General features: G+C 42.1%; 1 protein-coding gene across 1 annotated transcript in view; it reads right to left on the bottom strand.

Annotated features, from left to right (window-relative positions):
- Positions 1 to 17,197, bottom strand: part of LOC146679512 (uncharacterized) — a 44,248-nt gene extending 27,051 nt beyond the window's left edge. The window contains exon 1 of the transcript XR_014918553.1: positions 16,522 to 17,197. The gene's annotated coding sequence lies outside the window, so the exon portion shown is untranslated. The remainder of the gene's footprint in view (positions 1 to 16,521) is intronic.
- Between the last annotated feature and the right edge of the window lie 238 nt (positions 17,198 to 17,435).

Consider the following 17,435-nt stretch of genomic DNA (forward strand, 5'->3'; position numbering starts at 1 on the left):
TGTTTTATATGAGATCCTTCTCATGCACTTCAACAGTCTTATTCATCATCGAGTCTTAAATGATCCTGTTATGACCAATGACTGCTCGACTGTGTCAAAGAGCTACTTCCACAGTGTGGAGAAGCCATAATTCTGACTCCACGCCAAATAAAAGGGGGAAACCCTCCCAGGGATTGACACCTAACAGTTAAATAGTTAAAGGATTAAACTTCTCTTTCCTTTCTTTAAACAAAAAAATATTTTCAAGAAACTATTCGAAGGTCCCAAATATCTTATTCCACTCAGGGGAGGAAGGCAGACGAGAGGCAGCTGTGTCATTATGGCGTTTGTATCCTGCTGCTACTGGGACCAGTTACAGTTCCTTTCACTAACACACACACACACACACACACACACACACACACACACACACACACACACATTCTAGTTTTGATATCTTAGTGAGGACACCTAGTTGACATGATCCTTTTCCTAGCCGCTCACTGTAACCATCAATAATGGATGGTTAACGCTCAACCTAAACCTAACCATAACCTAACTGTAACCCTGACACTAGAACCACATTGTGAGTCTCAAACTCGTGAGGCACTTTTGTCCTCATAAATGACTGTTGGTCCCCACAAGTATAGTAACATTCCAATTCTTGGTCCCCACAGAGACATCTAAACAGGTACACACACACACTTTCATGTATTTTTGTCCACAGTATAAAAGCTGTTTGGGGCTGGGAGGAATCAAGTCCGTCCATGGCAACTTTCCCCGACTGCCTTCCACATTGTTTGAGTGCTTGCCTTGTCTGCTCGCTCTGGCGCTTTAATGACTTCCTTCAAATGGTACCAACACTTCAGCAACGACTGCAACATCATTTTTTCCATCTTCACAGCCCTGGAAGCATTGGACAGTATCATCTAGTACATGGAAAATATTAAAACAGCTCAGCTCACAAAAGCAGGGAAACTTTGGGTGCAAACATGTGGAGACCACTAATTCATTTACTGCATGTTGCCTCTGCTCAGTGTCTGCTCAGTAGAACATGGATCTACATGTTCACTCCTGCACTGGCCAAAGCTGGTAGTGGTACAGCTTAGACTCTTTGAGTGCTAACATTGGTGCTCCAATCATTTGGTGTGGCTCTAACGGTGTGATTCAGACTGAGCAGACCTGGTGCATTTTGAATCAAAACTGCAGAGTCATTTTACTATTATTTAATAAGGAAGAACAGAGACCACGACCACGTTATATCAGTAAAGATGTTGTGTCTGCATGAGAGTAGACTGTCTCTGCAGGCAGCATCACACCCAAACAGAGCAGACAGTCTGTTCATCCTGAGCTCGCCAAGGTCACCAAAGGTCAGGCGGACAAAAACCTGCAGTCTTAACAAAGCCACAGGCAAAGACACTCTTTATTATCAACTATCTAATAAAACGCGAAACAGCCAAGAAGTGAATCTGCCATGAATTTCACAACTTTACAAGCTAAGAAATAGACACTGAGCTTTATATTGATTAAATATGTTAAATAGATATTAAATTAAATACAGATCCTGATAAATGCCTCATTAATTTTTCATCATAGAATTACTGTTGAAACAACCCCTTATCCATGTTTGATGCCCTGCAATGGACTCACAGCCAACTGTAGAAAGCAGCCCAATCAGAGGCACTTTTTCTTTGACCCAGTTTATTCTAAGTGGAGATATTATCTGAATTTCAGGAGTGGGACCACACCTCATTCTCGCCACCTCAGTTTATATATGCCCCCTTCACCAATACCCTCTGTTCTCATTTTCATGCCCACCTGGAGCCCAGGAGCCGCTGCCGATCCTGTTTGAGGCCTTCCCCACATTGCAGCACCAGTACACGCTCCCTCATCCATCATCGTTCATCGTAACTGAGGATGTGGTCCCAGCTAGTGAAATTGCTAGTAAAAATGTTAATGTGATAAACTCACCAGCTACTGGCTCACTGACATCCAGTACAAGAAGGCCAGGCTTACCAAAACATACAGTTTGATTTGTGCGCTCTGCTGCTGCTGCACACAAATACTGTCCAACACAAGGAATTCAGCCTGGATTTACACTCTTCCCAGTGTCCTATGGCAGGTCAGCTCTATCACAGGCAAGGACAGCTCTGATGCTTCAGAAGTGTTATCAAAATAAATAAATAAATAAATAAAATAGAAATAACATAGTAGTTTGGATCAAAAGCCAGACTAAAATAATAAGTTTTAAGACGCAATTTAAAAGACTGCATGGACTGGGAGAAACGAATATAAAGAGGGAGGTTACTCCAGAGTCTGGGAGGTACGACAGCAAAGGCCCGATCCCCTCTGGACTTCAGACGAGACCTCGGTTGCGTCAGGAGCGTTTGATTGGAAGATCTAAGTGCCTTATTAGGGATTTACAAATGGAGGCGCTCGCATAGATAGTGTCGAGAAGGGAAATTATTATTATTATCTGAGGCAATGCTGGAGCTATTTTTAGACGGTGTGTGTGTGAGTGAAAATGCAAATTAGTAAGCAGTGAACTGTTTAAGCCACAGTTGGTTTTACAAATACTGCTGCAAACATTGTTGAGTGTGTGTTTAAAATGCCATTTATGTTTATTAGAGGACTATAAATAAAGTTTTGAGTTGCCGTAGTGGATGTATAGTAACTGACTGAGTTTGGATGTAGATATATAAATATATTGAGTGCACTGTATATACTTAAGACTAACACATCACTTTCAGTAGTAACTTTTCTCCAGCATTAGTTGCTGGTGGGTTTTATTTTTTCAATTTCTTGTGTGTGCGGTGAGAATTAATGGAGGTTTCAATTTTTTGTTTGTTTGTTTTTTACTTGCTCTTTTTGATTATGACAAGCATGTCTAAAATACTCTTAGGAAAGTGTTGAGTTATATTCCTCAACTCTGGTCACACTTTAAGTGTGAATGCGGTGACTAGAAGGTTTGGAATGATGAATAAAGGTGTGAGAGGTATTTCTTTGGTGATGTAAAGTAGGAGGTTTTAAAGTTTGAAAGTGTTTTTAATTTAAGAGATGCATGAGTGATGTTATAAGAGTTTGAGTTTCTTTTTCTTTCAGTTTAAAACACATAAGTACATACACTTGGTACACCCGTTTACTCTTTGACTTTATTAAAACAAACGGTGTATTTGAGTTTGAATTTCAGTAATTGTATGTTGATATGGTAATTTAGTTTTATGTTAGGTGAAGGAGATGTCCATCTCTGCGTCTTGCAGGATCGAAAGTGAAAGTTGAAGGTTGTGATGTGAATGCTGTGAGTACTCGATTTGAATGATTCTGTGTGAGGTGTACAAAATACTAAATAATAATAACACTATGAAAGTTGATAGTAGAGTGAGTGCAAGGTGACGTGTGAACAGAGGAAGTCTGAGAGAGAAGTGTGTGCGTAGGCAAAATGCAGAGTGTGTGCGTGAAATGAGGATGTTGTTTTTACATCAAGGTTTAGTAGAACTAAAGTAGAACGTCACAAACAAACAAAAGAAGGTAAAATGAAGAGAGAAAATAATGTGGTTCCCTGACCGGGAGAGAAAATAACTGATAATTACATTAATGAATAGAAAACACACATACACAAAGTGCCATATGTGAAATTATTCTAGGAAGGAGTCAGAAGTGAGATAGTTTAATTTAAGATGCAATGAAGGAAGCAGCTTACATTCCTTTAATTCCCAGAGCCAGTGTGTTCCCTCCCCTGCCCACTTGGGCCCCGTATCAGGCGAGTATGGAAGGCTGGATAGCCCATGACGGGTAAGATCCCACCTCGAAACCCTGGGACAACCTAAGGCAGGCACAGTCACGATTATTCGCCTCACTCAGTCCCGGTGAGCTCCGACTCACTGGTGAGATGAAGTGAAGAGGATGGGACCTCAAGGGGTAAAGCCGCTGGGCTAAGGTGGAGGTGGAAAGTGGCAAGTGGAGCCCTACCTTCTGCTGAGGACAAGGAATGCTGCTATTTAAGGTAGGAAATCAGAATTTGGGTTAGTAAATTTGGGGAGGAGAAAATTGACTGTTTAAAGGCAAAATTATGAAGGAGTCTGACACACTGCAAAAGCACCATATGCAAATTCACACACACAAACAGGAAATGCATTAAACTTATAAAGACAAGACAAGCTCATGGAGTTTAATGCAGAGATAGAGATTAAACCTGGCTAAGAACACAAACATATGCAATGAAGAACAGCTTGCTATTTTGTATGAATGATACAATGGTGTGAATGTTTAATAAAATACATTTGTGTTTGTAATTGAGGAATAGAAGAAGCCATATGACAAAGGGGGTTATGTTTTATGCTGAATTGAAGTATGTTACAGAGCATAAGGGGGTGATTTTTGTGTGCAAATTGTGTGGTTTTAATGAGACTTTTGGTGTATTGAGGAGGTGAAATTATGTGGTGGCAAGACTTGTGTGTTTAAGGTTGTTGAGGTTGTTGTGGTGAGGGGTTAATTCTGTCAGTTAGGTTGTTGTTATTATTTTTGTTTTAATAGAGGGAGTTTTAGGAAACATGGACATGTCTAAAATTGGGCCCATTATTTTGTAACAGTGCACTTAAAGAAAACCGGTCAGGTGACTTTGTTTTGTTTTTATGAGCTAACAATCAGCTCTATTTTTCATTTCTGTTTTAAGCAGGCCTGCAACAGTGAATAACGGCGCTGAAAATTCTCGGGAAGAGCAAATATAAGGCGGCTTTCCAGATTACAATTGGCTGAGGAGAGCTACCTGTGGGGACTATTCAGGTCGTAAGTCCCTGTAAAAAGGATTTTATGCGAGTCAATCCAGTCCAAAAGCATAAAGAAATATTTTCCTATGGAAAATAAAAATGACTGAGCTCATTTTGCTGAGGGTGGAGTATCTGATCGTGCGGGAAGCTCCACTATCAGCAAATACATGGTGTGACTGCATGTGAGTGAATGTGTGACTGAATGTGAGTAAGGATGAATTAATGTGGACAAACAATTTGTTTTTACCAGAGAAAATTTCTGTTTTGTTTTGTTGACTGGGGTTAGATTATGGGATTATAGTATATTGTTGGGAGAATGCCAAATGCTAAAGGGGAAATATTTTTGATGAAACTCAGTTATCATTAATTGAAGTAACACATGACTGATAACTGTTCTGTTTTAAGTTTATTTTTATGACATAGATTGGATCATGAGTGGGGAAACTGAGCATTTTTAAGTTTTGTATAGTATCTTGACACATGAAATGTATCAAGATAAAGGGGGGTTTAGGGTTTAATAATTTAATTGTTTAATAATTTAGGATCATTTTAGGACCTTTTGGGTTTTTGATCATTTGGATATGGTAAAACTGAAACTGTTATTTTTAAGTTAAGGTTAAAGGATTAAAAGTGAACTTGTCACGGTTTGCGAGGCAAGCCGTGTGGAGTTGTAGAAAAGGACCCAAAAGGCGGCAGCTCTGGTGCAGGTGAATATTTATTTACAACGGTGGAAAAACAAGAAACCGGAAACCTAAACTGGGTAAGCTAATAACACAAACCAGAAACGAGACGCAGGGAGACCGAGGGGAAACAACACAGACGAACCAGCAACTACCATAACAGAAGACACAACTTAAATACACCCAGAGAACACAGGGAGATTACACACAGGTGGGGAACACAGGTGACACTGATAAACATAACGAGACAGGGCAGGAGTGAACACAACATTACGCATACTGACGAGAGACTGTCAAAGTAAAACAGGAAGTACACAGAGGTTCAGACAGGAGGAGAGAAAGCACGGGGAGAACACAGACATAACAGGCTGGGGGAAACATGGAATAAACACAAAGAGAGACGAGAGCTCATAAATACACAGAGGGGCACAAGGGGGTAAGAGTCACAAAGGGAAAAAACACTTAGGGAACACCACAATAGGACACCTGAGAAAACCTGGCCTAAATAAGGAGCGAAAATAGAAGGAACCAAGAATACTGGGCCAACATGGCCCAGGACCATGACAGAACTGAATCCTGTTTAGAAGATACAATGCTGGTTTTTCAAAGCTGTGAATAAATCTTAGAGGGAAAATTAGTGAGGGTTGAAGGGGTAGAACAGCTTTGATTTTTTTGATCTTTAGAAGAAGTGGTTATAATGTAGGCTTACACATACAGATATTACATAGGAGGTATTTTTAGGATAAAGGGGGAGCTTAAATAGAAATGATTTTTATACATATTGCATTTTGTGCTTTTAAAGGAGTTGTGGCTCAAATTTGTCTCTGGAGGGTCACGAGCCTTTGGCTAGCGCTATGATTAGCCAATCTACTGTGAGGATAATATGAGTTCATGAAGGATTGCACACGCTTACAGACACAGAGTCCAGAAACACACATGACAGCATTGATTCCAGGCAAAAGGCCTTAAATTCATTTAGTTTTTAACTGAACTTAAAGAAGGACCAAAGAGGAAGGAAAGCATATATTTTGGTTAGGTCTGATAAACTAGAATTAGAAGGTATTGTTACATTAAAGGGAGCAAATGAAATAAAAAGGCTATACCAAAATGGGTTATAACATAGGAAATGTGAGGTTAAAATGAAGTTAACACATAGGAGTTGTTTCAAGGCAGCATTTAGCTATGATGAAATGTATACAGGAGTAATTGCTTATATGCTTAAACTTAATTGATTAGAATGGTTGTTTTCTTTTGGATCTTTTAGAGTAGAGGAACTTGCAGCAGCGACAATTTGTGCACAGGATGTTGATGATCAGATAAGGGAAAATAGAGCGAGCAACCGGACGTGAAAGCAGGGCTTAAAGAGTTTTAAAGGGATGAGTAACGTTGAAGAGTATACATAAATACAAGTCAATAAGTTAAGAAGATAATTAGGATCAGGCTTTTGATTAAAGAGTCCCAGATAGGATAAGTTAGGGAGGTGCAGGAAAAGGTGTTTTGTTTCCTTTGCAGAAGATTGATCTCGGCGACCACAGGAGGGGCGAGGATCCTGGAGATCTCGAGGTTCGAGACCACCAGAGAGGGTCTGAGTGAGGACACAATGTATTGTGACCTCTGGTGTTCCAGAGGTCAAGAGAGGGAGTGTCGAGAAGGGAAATTATTTTACTGCTATTGTTAAATAATTGTCATTATTACCATTGCATTAATAATATAATCTGGAGTTTATATTGCATTCAGGGGTAGAACAGTGTGTGTCTTTCAGAAAAGCTAAAAGTCACAGGCTGACAGGAAACAGGCTTGCAGAGAGTTTGCAGAACTCTCTGCTTATGCACACAGTTATTATGTTTAGTAGAGGTTCTTGATTAAAACATTTATTTAGTAAAAGTCATATCCATAGTTTCAGTTCGATTATTACATATACGAGAGTGGTTTCTGTCTCTCTGTCTGGTGAGGGGTCAGGAGCTAGTCGCGAGGTGAAACAGGGTGCAATTGTGGTTAGCACACAGACGCACACACACACACACACTCAGTTAGAGAATCATTTATAGGTGAAAGTTTAATCATGTTTTGCTGGGGTTGCAACAAGAGCAGTTTGTCGCAGAACTGCTGCGAGCATCCGGCAGTGACAGGATGCACCTGTTATGAAGATGGAAGACGATGTTCTTTTAAACTGTGTTAAAAGGTCATTGTGGTTTTGATTTGATCTATGTATAAAATGTATCTGTGACGTATGAAGGGGCGTCAGTAAACAAACCCTGATGCTATAAAATATCTGTTCATGCTTTGATTAAGTCGAGGACTACTGGCTGTCTGCGTACAGAGTGTCTTCCCACGCGTGTATTCATTAAAATCATCGTTTGACTTCACCCGGCCGGATCGGTGTGGTTATTCTTCGATCACCTCTTGTACCCTTCCTCAATATTGAATCTTAACAATAGCTGGGAGCTAAATTGTTTAAAGTTTTAAAGGTAAGCAAAAGAATTTTGAATATTGGTACGATAATCAACAGGGAGCCAACGTAGGTTGGCTAAAACTGGTGTGATGTGGGCATAATTTCTAGTTCCAGTTAAGAGACGCGCAGCTGCATTTCAAACTAACTGGAGCCGGTGAATAGAGGAAGGTGGGAGGCCCGAGTAGAGAGAATTACAGTAGTCTAATCTGGAAGTGATAAGACCATGAACGAGTTTTTTAAGGTCCTTCAAAGGGAGGTATGGCTTTGCTTTAGATATCTGACGCAGCTGGTAGAAACTGTTTTTTACCACAGAGGAGGTCGATTTCTTGAGCTGTCCAGGAAAACACCAAGGTTTCTAACAGTGAGTGAGAGATGGCTACCAAGGGGCCCTAAGGCATCAGTAAGTTGTTCCAGCGGGGTGTGACTATCAAAAACTATAACTTTTGTCTTATCCTCGTTCAGTGTGAGAGACGTGACCACATTTGTACCTCATTTAGACAGTCAAACAGGGGTTCCAGAGACGTAGAGACATCTGATGTCAAAGGGAAATAAATTTTTATGTCGTCGGCGTAGCAGTGAAAGGAAATGTTATATTTTTCAAGTATTACTCCCAAAGGCAGCATGTACAAGGAAAAAGAACTGGGCCGAGCACAGATCCTTGAGGCACACCACAGTGAATTTGTTTTTAAAAACTGAAGCTGGCCCTCCACCTCTGTCAGTGGACTGGGGTGAGCTTAGAAAGGTGAATCGGGTTGGTTCTGAGAAAGAAAAGAACTCACCAGGGCAAAGCCAAGTTTCAGTCAAGAATAAGAAGTCCAGCCCGGATGAAAGAATCAGCATACAGAGTCCTGAAGTTGGCAGCATGGTGTTCAGAAAACAGCCTGGGACCGAACACTAAGAAAACCAAAGAGGTCATTGTCAACGTCAGGAGGCACTGACTTGGCCCCCCTCTACATCAACGGGGAGTGTGTGGAGAGAGGGTCCACACCTCCCGGTTCCTTGGTGTCCTCATCTCTGCTGACACCTCCTGGACAGACAACATCTCAGCGGTCGTCAAGAAGGCCCAACAGCAGCTGCACTTCCTGCGAGTCTTCAGGAAGTACAAGCTGAACTCCAACCTGCTGTTGACATCACGGTATGGTACGGCAGCTGCACTAAGGCGGATAGAGGCTTCAGAGTGTGGTCAAGACAGCACAGAAGATCATCGGCTGCCCTCTCCCCTCCCTGATGGACATTTATTCCTCCCGCTGCCTCAGCAGAGCAGCAGGCATTATCAAGGACAGCTCCAGTCCGGTTCTAACCTGTTCAACCTGCTTCCCTCAGGGAGGCGCTACAGGTGCATCAGCAAGGAGACCCACAGACTCACAACAGTTTTTTCCACCCGTAACCTGAACTCACACATGATAAACACAGTTCCACCCCCCAATGTAGGACCTCTATACACAGACTACACAACTATCATCACCACTGTGCAACACTTAATTTACGTGCAGTAACCCACACTGTAATATATAGCACTATGTTTTGTTTCTATATTTGTAGATAGTGCTGCAGAACTGTGCAACTCACCCCCCTTTCTTTCCCACGTCTGCACTGAATAGGAGATGCTCTGAAGCTTATTGTGCATGTGTGTCGTGACAATAAAACGCATTCTATTCTATTCTGTTTTTGTTGACATGCTAAGTTCAGCATTCAAAATCTTGGTGTAATGTTTGAGTCTTCTCTGAGTTTCAACTGTGTAAAATCTTTATCTCACTCCTAACATTTCTAAATTGTGAAACATGGTCTCCTCTGCTGAACTGGAAGAAATTATCAATGCGTTTCCGTCATTGCATTTAGATTAATGTACTGGCCTCTGTGCTGGATTAGAGAAACCACCAAGGCTCTGCACCAGTCTACAGCTGACTCTGTCCATTCTTTTAAAAAGCACTTCAAAACCTTTTTGTTTAAACAGATTTTCTGTTGAGAAGTTTTTTAAAAATTTTAAAACTACAGGTTTATGTCATTTTGGCACTTAATGGGTTTTTTTTGTGACGGTTTGTCTGTGAAAACGTCCTCACAATCACTAAAAACCAAAGAACACCGCCCCCACAGTAAAGCGGTGGAAACATGGGTCACTTTTCTGCTAAGAGCACAAGAGGACCTCCCTGCATGGAGGGGCCAATAGACAGGACCGCGTATCGTACTGTGACGAGGAACCTTCGTCCCATGAAGATGGATGTTCAAGCATGACGATGATCCAAAACATCGTGTCGAGGTAACGAAGCAGTGGATGAAAATAAGAGTGGCCTATCGAGTCTTCTATAGAAAATCTGTGGAGAATGTTTTCTCCGTCTTCCACTCATCACCTCCAGCTGGTGACGGCAGATGGCTGCCCCTCACCGAGCCTGGGGTTACTTCTTCTTCTCTGTAATGTTGTAGGGTATTTACCTTATAAATATGAAATATATAAATATGAAACATGTCAAAACAAAGCAGAGACAGCGATCAGTGATAACTGATTCTCAGTGCTGGAGATAAGGATGTACGGTAACCTTCAACATTACACATCCTGTGGACACATACTGTTTGATCTATTGTTAGCATAAAGACGCTGACAGGTGCAGATGAATGAGCCCCTGATTTCTTCAGCCTACAGCAGACAGACTGTCAGGAGTTAGCTGCAGGACTGCAGAGCGTATGCTTGGTTTTATGTTGTGTTGTTGTTTTTAGCCTGACAGATGCCAAATGATCTGTCTGATCAAACGGGCGATTGTGGAAGAACACAAGCGCTTTGTCCTCTGGAGGCTGCTGACCTTCTCTGGCCACACAAACTGCTACACACTCACACTGACATCAGACATCAAACAAGACATCAGACAACACATCACCAAGAAGGCAAGTTTAAAGCAGTCCTACAGAAAGGTTTCAAAACTCACTCCCACAGCTTGATTCCAAGGATGTTAGATTCCTATCGGGCCTTTTCTACTGTTAATGTTTAAGCTAAATGACAACTTTGTTTGTCCACTGTCAGCATTCGAAACAACTTCTACAGGGTTTAATGGAGCACAGATTTGACTTTTTACAAAAGCACTCAATGAGCTGTAGTAATGAAGAATTGTATCACAGTACGTTTTGTCATATCCTGTCTAAGATGTTTTTTCTTGCATGAGCCTAAGCACTCATTTATACTCGTATCCAATACAACTGATTTCGGTTTTATGCTTCCTAAAATCCTTAAAATTCCTTGTCAACGTCTTTTAGTTTAACCAATCCTAAAGAAAATCAAGCTTTGCTGCTCTACTCTATTTCCCGTTCCCTGCAACATGTGTGTGGATGCTGAATGAGACGGGTGGAGGGATGAGCGCTACATGGTTGTGTTTGAGCAGGAGGGCTGGATGATGAATGGGCTTTTATAGACATGCTGTTCGTTTACGGAGGCTTGTAGGCGATGATCTCTTTAGTGTAATATGAAAAGGAAACAGATACATCGTGATATCACAAACACAATCCTACATTTGTGCCAACCTAATAAAATAATATGCAGTACTGTGTGAAACTCATCAAGTGGCCTGAACTAAAAGTTCTCCAGCAAGTTTAGTAGCATTGCTACTTGAGATCGTTCATGTTGCAGCCAAGAACTTCACTGATGACTGCTGCCATGGTGTAAATCAGCTGGTTGGTTCCAGCGATGGTCACACTAGGGACTGTCCACTGCAGTAAAAACTCTGCATTATCACTCCGTTACCTGCTGCAAGCACTGCCACAGTCTGATTTTCTTTCATCACTACCTGAATTGTTTGACTAAAAGGAAAAAGAAATGGCAGATGTCCTTCTCTACAGGGGAGAACTGTTGGCAAACTGTTCACCACCCCCCAACCGCCCTGTCTGTCATCACTCCACTAGCATTGCTGTTTGTAATTATATTCACTCCACTTTTACACACCTATACATAATATCCTATAAGCCACAAATCAACTAGAACCCTGCTCTGTTTGGTAATGAACTGTGATAAAACAAATATCCCCTGCCTATGAAAAACCATAGGCTTCCCAAGGGAGTCATGAGTTCATAATGTTCATGTTTATAAACACTTAAAGCTGACATGGGGCCTGTTCTTCGTACCTCGCTAAGTAAGTTAGCTGGATTAGATTGTTGACGATTTCGCGTGATCCTGGATCATTCGGTTCCCCGAAGCTCATCCGGGACTTGCTGTCATAGCAACAGAGCCGTAAGCGTAAACCTGCTGGGGAGCAGGTTTACTTTATGTAAACAGGATTAGATCGCGGCCACGCAGGTATGCCCGCGTCATTTATACGAAAGCAACAGCGATATTTTTCCACTGTTTCACCATAAATAAATAACATCAATGTAACTAAAGATAATGCAGCACTTGATCCTTTTATTGATGTCACACAGATACATACAGGTCATTTCCTAAAAAAGGGAAATGTACTATTAACATTCTATTACATGTATGTGATTATTGCAGATGTAATTCATATTTCAGAGTAGTAATTGTAAATTACTTCGTGTAATCAAGATGAGAGACCACGGCTATAAAAGCGAAGGTGGATTTGGGAAGCCTGTCGCAGCCATGTCCTGTCCGTATACGCGAGCCACCCATTGCGGAAGGTGCAAGATTGATAAGGAGAGTCCTCAGAATTCAGCGTATATTGCGGGACAGACAGGATCCTTTAGCTCAGCGCGACAGTGTGCTCATAGAGAGATATCGATTTTCCCGTGAGGGTATTATTTACTTAACCAACTTGTTGACGAGGGGGTGCAGGACCACCACCTGTCTTTTTTTTGCTCTGCCCTTTTCTTGGTTGCTGTTATGAACAAACTAACAGAGTATTACAGGCCAGTATTACCTTGCCAAGAGACGCAAAGCAATCTAAGAGATAAATATTACCATTCTGTAGAATACTCCTGTATTCCACTTTTACTTGTTCCCATGTTCTTGTGGGTCCTGTTGTGGCTCTAATGTGAAAGGGGATATAATATAACATATTATGATATAATATAATGCCATATGATATTGGACAATATAGTGTCATATGATAGATCTACCCTACCGCCTACTGGTGTTGGCCAGAGGGGCCGATGGCGCGATATGGCAGCCTGGCTACAACCGTAGCTGCCTCTACCAGTGTGTGAATGTGGGAGTGAATGAATAGTGGTATCGTAAAGCGCTTTGGGTGCCTTGAAAAGCGCTATATAAACCCAATCCATTATTATTATTATTATTAAATTACCTACGAGTTTGATTTGTCAGCAACTTTCTGCCAGCCCCTCTCTCCTTGCTTTTGCAGCCTTTGCAGTGTTCTCTTGCGTTTTAATTAAACTCTGAAACTCCTGAAATCCCGCACTCAAGAGTTCTTGCTCTGCTGCCGGAAAATACCGTGCACGCCCCTTCGACATTTTCGCCGGCCAATCAGCGGGTTGCTGATCAATGTTTCTACTATCGATGCGTAGCCCCTTTTACGACACCCAGTGATGTCACATTACTGCGTCCAGCTGTACTAATCGTCAACAACAGGTGTGTTCGGGGAACCGGATTAGCGAGCTCACGGTTAGCGCGATGATTTGGTCTTGGATGTGTCATTTGATCTTGGATGTAGTAAGCGACGTACGAAGCACAGGGCCCTGGAGTAGGTCCCAGGCCCTGAACTCCATAAGCAAGAAAATGGATTGATGTATAAATACACACACACATATATACAAATATATTAGGGGTGCAACGACAAACAAAATTCACGGTTCGGTTCGATACTTTGGTGTCACGGTTCGATATTTTTTCGATACAAAAAAAATGTTCATGCCTTTTTAATTTGTCAGTTATTAAAATTATAAATATATATTTTAACTCAAAAGTACAGTTTTTAAATTTAATGTTGCTGAAACAACAAAGTAATAAAAAATAAATAAATCTATCTGATGGAGGAATCGCTCATCTTTGGAAAAGAGAGTTTATTACAGAGAAATGTCTCTTTCAAAATAAAAGCTATACTATACGCTTCTTCTGGGCTATATTCTCAGCAGCATATTAAACATATCAGGTCCCCATAAGGAGAATCCTGTGCTAACAGCTGTCTAAATGACTCGGGTAAAGTTTGTAGCATGGTGCTTGTTGTTTTGTCTGCTTCCTCTTGTCTTTGCACCAGGATGATGTCGGAGTAAATGTGCAATCATATTCGTTGTGTTCCCACTAGTGCTGTCAGCGTTAATCTCGTTGAAATGACGTTAACGCCACAACACGGCAAATCTCCGTTAACAAGCTACCGCGGATCGCCCCGTGCGTGGAGCTGGACGGCCAACACGTTAACGAGCTAACTGCGCTAACGCACTAGTTCCCACCCATGTAATTGAGCATTACGTGGCACATCCAACATACTGTTTTACTTTAGTCCATGACGCGCTTACCTTCAGGGTAGAGCTGGGCGATAGAACGATAACGATATGTATCGCGATATAACTTTTACTCGATAGAGAAATTAAATTATCGCGATAGACCTCGCCGCTCTTGTCCTCTTAAAAAAAAGGAAAAAAAAAAAAAAAAGGTCAGCCAATCCAAATTAAGTAGCGCAGAGCCGAACCAATCACAGCCGCAGTGTCACGTCGCGTGACTTGTTACGTACAGCACAAGTGCCAAGCCGCACGTGTGTTTGTTTGGGAAGCAGCCAGCGGGTAATGGAGGAAATGAGTGTGCCGGCTAGAAAAATCAACCGAGCGTGACCGAAGAGAAAACAGATGATGGTTCCAATGCCGGAGAGATTGTCGAACGGAAGAGCCATAGAAGCTCCGTAGTGTGAAGGTATTTCGGCTATTTCAAGTCTGACAAAAAACAGTAGCGTGCACTGTAAATTGTGCCGAAAGCAAGTCTGGAAATACAATAAACTGGTGCATGCGTCACACTGTGCGCCACGTTATTGTTTCGGTGCAATGAATTTCTACAATACTGTTAATTCTACTCTCTGCAGTGTTTAAATGCTTACATATACACATATATATGTGTGTGTGTGTGTGTGTTTCTGCTGAAGCACATCATAATGAATAAATGAATAAATTTCCGAAATCCCGGAGCAATGCAAATTAGCCGGTGCGAGGTAAGGAGCTCTGTCATTGGTTAGACAGTCTTAGCTTTGCACCTATACCAAAGGCCAATCAGCCTCTGTGTTTACACTCTGCCTACACAGATGTTGGACATGAGACGACACAGGAAAAGGATTTTTGATGTGAGGTTTTTATTGAGATTTTATTTCTTTTTTTTCTGATTTGAAGTATTTATTAATGGAATAATAATTTATTTTCAAATACTGATTTATAAATATTTATTTTATTTTCAATTAAATTACTAGATAATAAATTACTTTTGTATTGAATAAATAAAATAACTTAAAAATGAATTTGTAAATTAATATTTTATCGCACAATTCATTGTTTAAGCAAAGAACTTTTTATTTCGATGCGCTGGATCTTCTGGTCCTCTGCACATAAGTGGATTTCCATTTAGACTTTATATAGACAACAACTCAAAGTGCTTTACAACAAGTCACATTCACCCATACGATCATCTAGTGCTGTACTTTAAACACTTTAAACACAAACACAGATACTGTGGGGAGAGGCCACAGAGGCACAGGGAGAAAACTCACACAGAAATCCAACAATTAAAGAGGAACCTTCTCGATGTAACACTACCATCCTGCAAGATGACCTGGTCCTGGGCCATCTTAATAAGCATGCTGTGCACAGTAGTTTCATATTCCTGCCAGAACAAACACCAGACAGTTTGTACACAAGGCTCAGATTCTCGCTTTGCCAGATACAGACAATAGTTTAAGATCCTAATGTCTCTGCACAGCTCTGTATGTACTGAAATATCCAACCTCAGATATTTCCTGCTCACACTCTGCACCGCCTTAGACAACAAGTAGTTCATGCTATACATAGCATTGACTTTTCATTCCAGCCATGTGTACTCATCAGGGCATCAGTGCTGCCGTAGTAACCACACTAACACTTCCTTGCACCTGTTGAAATGGCCTCAGTCTGATCGTGCCCTGAACAAACTCACCTTTAACATCCCACACACGGACTAAATATGTGCGTGTCAATAACACGTGACAGGAGAACATGCTGGTTGTCTGTCATGGGGCTGAATTAGAAACAGAGCAGGAACTACAGTTTGTCAGATTAAGACTGATCAGGTCCAACATCCGCTCCCAGCACTGATTTACACGTTTGGTGTCACATTGAAGGAAACGCCTACTGGCACAACCTGCATGTGTTAAACTGCTCCTGCGTGTAAACAGCGTGTCACTTACGGCTTTTTTGCATCACAAGGACGCGCACTGGCGTCTCAGGGTGACTCAGATGTTTGCTGAATGAGGTGTAGACCGGACTAGGCGGGACTCATTTCACCAAAACACGAGCTTTTCCACCCACCAGTGTTTATCTGTGTGCTTATTTTAAAGAATTATTCCATCGTTATCAAATACGAAGCATTACACGCACGTCGCGCCGTTTCTGCTGAGTCAGACACCAGTGCTCCCGTGTGCTGATTCTCGGGTCCATCTTAAACTGGTGTGTTTGCGAATGAACTTCGGTAAAACGTTACAACGTTACCGGGCGCGCAGAGGGTCTCGGAGGCGTGTCGTACCTGTCGGGTGGTCGCGGGCTCCTCGTTCCCGGTGGGTGAAGGTGTTTCTCCTTCAAGCGATGCTGGGGTGACCGGAGAAGAAGCCATGTCCCCCCGACATCACCTCTCACTAAGCGCCGCTCCTACTGTGACTTTCCTCGGTGTCCTCCAGCGTGCAATACGCTGCCTGGCGCAGTTTGCACGGACGGTGGACCGGTTGCGTCGCTCGTTTCCTGCGCGATCAAAGTGAGTCTTCGGCTGCACAGTGCAGCCACTGTCCCTCCTCCGGCCGGCGGACTAGTCCAGGCGAGGCGGATGACGTTGTCCCGGGTCTCGCTCGCTCTCGCACATGCAGGACTTGGCCCAGTCTGTCTTCTTCTGCCTCACTCTGCGCTCTGCTTTTCACTTCATGTCTTTTTGTTTTGTAAGGTGGCTAACACGATCACTCCTCTTCTGCCTGCAGGACTCTGTGACTGCTCTGTGCTGTGGCAGCACACTCCAGCCTGATAGTTCATTTTACAGCTTTTGGCACTGCGACGCTCTCCTCGGCTCGACAGACACAATCTCACCATGTCGGCACAATATACTGAGTGCAATCCATAACATGATTTTATCTCACTGTAACTTTGAAATCGACCAAATGTTGCGTAAATGACGTGTCACGTGACTTGAGCACACGCACACCCCCTGTCCTCACAGCAGACATTCATCTTAGCCCCCCCCCCCCCCCCCCCCGTGTTTTGAGATCATTGCTGCAACAAAAAGTTGCCACAGATATTTCTACATGAAACGTACTGAATCAGTTGGCACATATTTAATATATATTAAATATAATATAATGTTGTTTTGTTGAGTGGCTGAAATAAAGCTGAATCGCATCACAGGAATGACACAGCCCTGTTCCTCCAGGCTGTTCACCTGTGAATCAGCAAACA

Source organism: Copadichromis virginalis, unplaced genomic scaffold (genome assembly GCF_057382275.1).
Source record: "Copadichromis virginalis isolate Kocher_CV1m ecotype Utaka unplaced genomic scaffold, C_Virginalis_male_GT1.1 unmapped_scaffold_1, whole genome shotgun sequence".
Lineage (NCBI taxonomy): Eukaryota > Metazoa > Chordata > Actinopteri > Cichliformes > Cichlidae > Copadichromis > Copadichromis virginalis.